The sequence below is a fragment of the Carya illinoinensis genome, chromosome 4, assembly GCF_018687715.1.
Source record: "Carya illinoinensis cultivar Pawnee chromosome 4, C.illinoinensisPawnee_v1, whole genome shotgun sequence".
In the NCBI taxonomy this organism is placed as follows: Eukaryota; Viridiplantae; Streptophyta; class Magnoliopsida; order Fagales; family Juglandaceae; genus Carya; species Carya illinoinensis.
In genome coordinates this window covers 18,617,751-18,625,132 of record NC_056755.1, presented here as the reverse complement: position 1 = coordinate 18,625,132, position 7,382 = coordinate 18,617,751, and the positions used below count along the sequence as shown (strand labels likewise).

The 7,382-nt window shown below is 35.5% G+C and overlaps 1 non-coding gene across 1 annotated transcript; it reads right to left on the bottom strand.

Moving 5' to 3' along the window:
• Positions 1-4,217: 4,217 nt before the first annotated feature.
• On the bottom strand, positions 4,218-4,325 carry LOC122308624. The gene has a single exon (XR_006242143.1). It is a non-coding gene; the product is annotated as a small nucleolar RNA R71 (small nucleolar RNA).
• Positions 4,326-7,382: the final 3,057 nt, after the last annotated feature.

Below are 7,382 nucleotides of genomic sequence, written 5' to 3'. Positions count from 1 at the left end.
AAGAGCTAGCAAACACTTTAGAATAACTTATTATCATTATTGTTGATATATTGTGTATATATAAACTCCTAAAGAAAATGAAGCATTTCATTTTTCTTGGAATTTAAGTTTGAATATGTTATTGCGCTTCATTTTTATCGATAATATCTTTTGCTATAAGTTAGAACATATTATATATAATTAACATTCAAACTTATTTCCTTTAATGTTCAAACATTTGATTGATGTTAAATTTGAATGTTAGAATTGTGTTTGAACATGATCATTTGTGTTCGAACTTCTATTTTTACATTTGACCATATATATTATAATCATATGTTCCAAGTATCTGATGTAAGTACTTCAAACATGATATTATTATCATTAACAGTCGAACATTTTCTCATTAGGGTAATCATGTTACTTTACTCCTAGTTTATACTACTCATTTTTCTTCATTGACATGCCACCACGTGGATTATTAAATTTTTTTTAAAAATACATGATACTAAAAGAAAAAAAAAAAAAAACTCTAAAAATACAATAAAAAAAGGAAGACTAAAATCCTAATTTCATTCTACCTTTTTATGTTTGTGTTATACATATTCTTTAATTTTTTTAATAAGCCATGTGGCACCACATTATGATCCCGCATCAAGGGACATATATAATGAGTGGTATAAATTAGGGGCCATAAAAGCATTTTCCTATGTATAATAGCTTTGAACGCATTTTCAAGTTGGTATGTATATCCATTAATGTTTAATGAATGTGTTAAGTTTGAACGTTTGAACCTTTTAATGAATGTATATCCATTAGTTATAATACGTTCCATCATAATTTCATTAAGTTCGAATGTATTGTAATTAACATTCAAATGAAGTACGTTGACTTTGGACATCTATGTTTTGTTTGAGACTTGATAAGTACTATATAAGTTTAAATATGTTTGATGAAGTGTTAGAAATGCATAATTAAGTTGTTTTAGTGAGTGATTTATTATATCAAATAAGGGTTGAACACTTAATTATGCATCAAAATTTTAACACTTAATGAAAAATTTATTGATGATAATATTTTGCACATCAAAGTCTCATATTTGCCCTTGAAATACTTAAACTATAATATCATTTTATTTATATATTGTAGGGCATTTATGGAAGGAAAGAAAGAATGGGACTTACGAAGAAATAAAAGAATTGATTATGGTTTTTATAGAATCTCATCAAGCAGCAGAGATTTAATTCTTTCTTTCTCGTTCGGTGGTCGCCTTTAGCATGTGACCCTCCTCTCCAAGGGATGGACACATCAGAATGCCAACATGATGGAATAATAAAAATACACACATGCATGATTTCATGGGAGCAACGTGGTAGTGGGGAGTAATTAATTTTATTTCTTTCTTTTTTCGTTTAAGCTGGAGCAGCAAGAGATCACATGGGATCATGCATAGACAGACTGGCTGGAGCTTTTCATTTCATACCTAGACTAGAGGATTATTCGGTTTCAACTTTTGGCATGTGAAGTTGAGAGATGGAAGCACTCGGACGTGCAGTAGCAGCAGGTCAGCAGAAGAATAAACCTGCTAGCTCTCAACTTTGACAGAGCTGGACTTCGCTCAAAGAAGAGAACATGCTGGAGTGCTTTTCGGTTCTACACCTGGGGACCACTCAGATGTGCAGCAACTGGAATAGCAGGCCCTCAGTTTTGACAGAAGAGATCACGCTGGCACCAAATAGAGATCGGATGCTGACTGTTGAAGCATTGAGGATTCGGTTTTAGCTTTTGCATGGAAGCACGTTGAAGACAGCAGGTTTTATTCCTTTTGATTGGTTCTACAACAGCACATGGGTATGCGCTGGAACGTTGAAGATGCTGAGCAGAAGCTTTTATTGATGATTTTCTCTCTTTCTTTTGTCATTCATTCGGACAGCAGAGTAGCTTAGCTTGGAGTTGTTATTTTCTTTCTTTTGTTTCAGGCTATTTTTTTTTCTTCTCTTTTGGTTCTCATTCGACTATAGTTTTTATTTTCTCTTCTTTTTCATTTGGATGCAAGGCGGCAGTTTTTGTTTTCAAGCTTTATTTTGTTTTCGTTCCAGACCTGGTAGCAGTAGAGTGGGCTGAGTTTTTATTTTCCTTTCTTTTCGTTTAGACGCAGGGCAGCTGTCCGATTTTGGCTTTTACATTATTTCTTGCTTTCGTTTAGACGGAGAAGCAGTAGAGTAGAGTTTTATTATTCTTTCTTTTTCATTTTTAGACTAAAGAAGCGGCTGGTTTTGTCACTTACTTCATCTGGTTTTCATTCGTTTAGCTAGAAGCAGCAGGGTTTAGTTGGAGTTTATTTATTTATTTATTTTTTCTTCCGTTCAGACAGTAGGGTGGACGACTGTTGTTTTCTCATTCGTTCTTAGCTGAAGTTTTGAGTTTCTTTTAGTTATTTCTTTTGCTGAAGAGCGTGAGTTTTCACTCCCGCTTGGTTTACTTATAGCTTTCCTCTTGCTTCTTGTAACTTGTTCTTAGTTTTGGGCTGAGTCTTTTTCATTTCTTTCTTTTTCTTGTAGCTGGAGGCGGCAGTTTTTGTTTTTACTCATTTTCTTACTTTCGTTTAGGAGGTAGGCGCAGCAGCTGGTTTGAATATTATTTCTTTTCCTTTTCGTGTTAGACGGGCACATGAGCAGAGTTTTTATTTCTTGAAAGAGTAGCTTTCATTTCGTTTAGACCTAGACGGCTTCTTTCATTAATTTCCACTTCTTCTTTTTGATCTCAGTAGTTAGTTCTTAGTTTTATTTTTTTTGCTTTCAGCTGGTCTTTTTCTTTTTTTACTTTACGTTATTAGCCTTTTTTTGTTGCGGAATGAGAGGCAGTTTCTTGTTCAGTTTCAGCTTGGTGTTTATTTCCATTTTGGGTTTCTGTCTCTCTTAGCTTTTGTTATGGCTTTACTTAGATTAATCTTTGTTGTTAGAATTATCATGTGTAGCTAATTTTTGAAGCTTGGGTTGTGGAATGAAGCTTGATTTGTTTTGGATTCTAGATCGATGCAATATTTTGTTGATAATTGTTGATTTCACTATGTTACTAGTCGGATTTAAATTGAAAATAGATTGCGGCTCTTGCTCTTATTTTGTTGTTGGCATAAGCACAACAAAAGCTTGAAAACTATCAAGGCCTCTTTCAGTTGTTTGTTAATGTGTGTTTGACTAGTAAAGTAGAGAATCCCTTTGGAAAATATTGCAAAATTTGAGCTTAACTTTTTATCTTCCAATTATCAATGCCTTGATTGGGTTGTTAATCGAGAAAATTATCAAGAATCCAAAATAAAGAGAGTCTCAAACCCAATCCAAGTGTTTGTTAATTTGTCTTTTTCATTAGAAACTCTAATTTCAACTTCGATTATTTTTTTTGCATTGCATTTTAATTTTATTTTTATCTCTCATAGTCGACACATTCGTTACTCAAAAATCTCATATACGCTTTGATAACCCTTTGTCCCTGTGGAATACGATCCTGGACTAATCCTTGATACAACTTGACACTTCTACACTTGGAAGCACATTCGAAACTGAGTCAAGTTTTTGTTGTCGTTGCCGGGGACAACTGGTGCTTATTAGAGCATTCCTCTACTGCTGAGAGGACGTTTGTGGAGCTGTGAACCTTTTCACAGCCTGGGTGACATCTAATCTTTTTCCCTTCTCTCTGTTTATTTTTCATGGTCTTTGATTATCTGCTCTTGTTTGTATGACTGGTTGGACTAGAGACCATACATCTCGACTGTTTAGGATAGAATCATTGACATCTTTTAGCTCTGCATCATCTTCTGTTGAATCATCATCAGACACTGATAGCATCATGGCTGAAAATGAGCATCATGATAGGGAAGTGGAGAATCCAAACAGGACACTTAGAGAATATCTTCAGCCTGTTAGGACTAGCACACCTTCTTGCATCATTTTACCTATTAATGCAAATGCTTTTAATTTCAAACCCGGGACGATTCTATTATTACCACACTTTCATGGTATGGAATCTGAAAACCCCTATTTGCATATCAAAGAGTTTGAAGAAGTGTGTTCCACATTCATGGATAGAACATGCACTGATGAGGTCATAAGATTGAAACTGTTTCCATTTTCCTTAAAAGACAAGGCTAAGACATGGTTGAATTCCTTAAGACCAAGTCCCAATTGGCAAGAAATGCAAACTGTATTTTTAAAGAAATTTTTTCCCATGCATAGAACCAATGCCTTGAAAAGACAGATCATGAATTTTTGCCAAAAGGATGTGGAAACATTTTATCATTGTTGAGAACGATTCAAAGACCTTTTAAATGCATGTCCTCATCATGGATATGAGAATTGGAGGGTCATTAGTTTTTTTTATGAGGGGTTGCAACAAAAAATGAGACCATTTGTGGAGACCATGTGTAATGGAGCGTTTTTTTAACAAAGAACCTGAGTAAGCTTTTGAATATTTTGATTATCTAGCTGAAAATGCACAATCATGGGATACATCTGATGTTCATGATAGGTCGAAAAGTTCAAGGACAATTTCAAGGGGTAGGAAATATAATCTGAGAGAAGTAGATGATTTGAATGCTAGGTTGACTATGATTTCTAAAATATTAAAAACCATAAAACTGAAGAAAGTGAATGAAGTACAAGCTGTACCTCAGATTACCTTGAGCTGTAATATTTGTGAGGGCCAAGGGCATTCAACTAATGATTGCCCAACCATTCCAGCTTTTAAGGAAGTTCTTTTGGATCAATCTAATGTTGTTAATATGGTTGCTAAATCTTTTTCAGGTCTTTATTCTAACACCTACAATTCGGGATGGAAAAATCACCCTAATTTCAGTTGGAGAGGTGATCAAGCTGCTTTACCTACATCCAACATAGCTGGTCCTTCACAAATTGTACCCTACACTACCCCAGGAGGTTCAGGACCATCTCAATATGCCAACCACATGGTCCCAGCTCAGAAAAAGAACCTTGAAGACAATTTCCAGCAATTATCCACCAACTTCCAACAGCTGTCCACCAATTTTCAGCAATTCATGCAAAGCCAAGCTGCTATCAACAGTTAAAATTCACAAGCCATTGTTGAGATTCGAGGGTCAGTCACAAGGTTGACTACAACCATGAGTGCTCAAGAGAAAGGGAAGTTCCCTGCACAATCTCAGCCTAATCCCCAAGGCCAAAACCACCAATTTCAAAGTGTGGCAGGAGATTCAAATGTCAAGCAAGTCAAGGCTATTATAACTTTGAGAAGTGGTAAGGTGATTGGCATTCCAGCTCAAGAGGTAGAAAAGAATGGTAACACTTCTAAACCTCTTTCTGAAAATAAGGCACATGATCCTTTGGAATCTGAAAGTGTCCCAAGCACTACACTTGCACCTTTTCCTCAAAGGTTAACCCCTTTGCACAAAGATAAGCATCACGCTAAAATTCTTGAAATTTTTAAGCAAGTTAGGATTAATATACCATTGTTAGATGCTATTCAACAGATTCCTACCTATGCTAAATTTTTAAAAGATTTATGCACCGTAAAAAGAAAATTGAATGTGCAAAAGAAAGCTTTTCTTACTGAGCAGGTTAGTGCTATTATCCAAACCAACACTCCTCCCAAATACAAGGACCCAGAATCCCCTACCATAGCTTACATGATAGGGAGCTCAAAAATAGGCCAAGCATTATTAGACTTAGGTTCAAGTGTGAACTTATTGCCTGATAATGTTTATGTTCAGCTTGGATTGGGTGAGTTGAAATCTACTTCTATCACATTGCAGTTGGCTGATAGGTCTATTAAGATTCCTAGGGGTGTTGTGGAAGATGTTTTGGTTCAAGTAGACAAATTCTACTATCCAGTAGACTTTGTCGTACTCGACATGCAATTGACTAATCATTCTACTTTCCAAGCACCTGTTATCTTAGGAAGACCCTTCTTGGCTACTTCTAATGCACTCATAAATTGTAGAAGTGGAGTTTTAAAGTTGAGTTTTGGAAATATGACCTTGGAGCTAAATATTTTTAATCTTTGCAGGCAGCCGTAAGAAGTTGAAGAAGTTCATGAAGTGAATTTGCTGGAAAATTTCATTGATGAAAATTCTGCACATTACTTTCAACTTATTGATTCTTTAGAGGAATTTGAAGAAGATTTGAAAATATTTGATAATGTTAATAACTCATCTCTTGTTTCCTCAATAGGTCAGCAAGTTACACCACCATGGAGGCCAAAATTTGAGTAACTTCCACCATTGACATCAACCCTCAAGCCTTCGGAGGAGTAATCCCCAACTTTGGACTTCAAACCTCTTCCATTGGAGTTGAAGTATGCTTTCTTAGGACCACAAAGCACCTTCTCTATGGTAATTTCTTCTCACTTAACTAGCGAACCAGAAGATAAATTGCTAGATGTGCTTAAGAAGCATAAAACATCTATTGGTTGGACAATGTCTGATATAAAAAGTATAAGTCCCTTGGAGTGTACCCATAGGATTTATTTAGAAGATGATGCAAAGCCTTCTAGGGAAATGCAAAGAAGGTTGAATCCCACAATGAAGGAAGTGGTTAAAGATGAGGTGTTGAAATTGCTTGATGTGGGTATCATTTACCCCATCTCGGATAGCAAGTGGGTAAGTCCCATTCATGTAGTTCCAAAAAAATATGGGCTTACCATTGTTAAAAATGAGCAAAATGAATCAATTCCTACTAGAATTCCTACTGGTTGGCGCATGTGTATAGATTATAGGAAGTTGAATGCCGCCACTAGGAAAGATCATTTTCCTTTGCCTTTTCTTGATCAAGTGTTAGAAAAAGTTGCTGGACATGCTTTTTATTATTTCTTAGATGGATTCTCTAGTTACTATCAATTAGAAATAGCACCAAAGGATCAAGAAAAGACCACATTTACTTGTCCTTTTGGTACTTTTGCTTTTAGGAGAATGCCTTTTGGTTTATGCAATGCACCAGCAACTTTTCAAAGATGCATGCTTAGCATTTTTAGTGACATGATTGAGAACACCCTAGAAGTGTTTATGGATGATTTTTCTGTATTTGGTGATTCATTTGAGAGTTGTTTAACCAATTTACAAGCTGTTTTGGCCAGGTGTGAAGAGAAGCAATTGCTACTTAATTGGGAGAAGTGTCATTTCATGGTACAACAGGGCATTGTTCTGGGACATATTGTTTCATCTAGAGGACTTGAAGTAGATAGAGCAAAAATTGAGTTGATTTCTAAACTTCCTACACCTAAGTCAATAAAAGACATTAGATATTTTCTTGGGCATGCGGGTTTTTATAGGAGATTTATCAAAAACTTTAGCTCTACTTCTAAGCCTCTATGTAAGCTATTGATGAATGATGTAAAATTTGATTGGACACCCGAGTGTCAAGAAGCTTTTTGTCGGC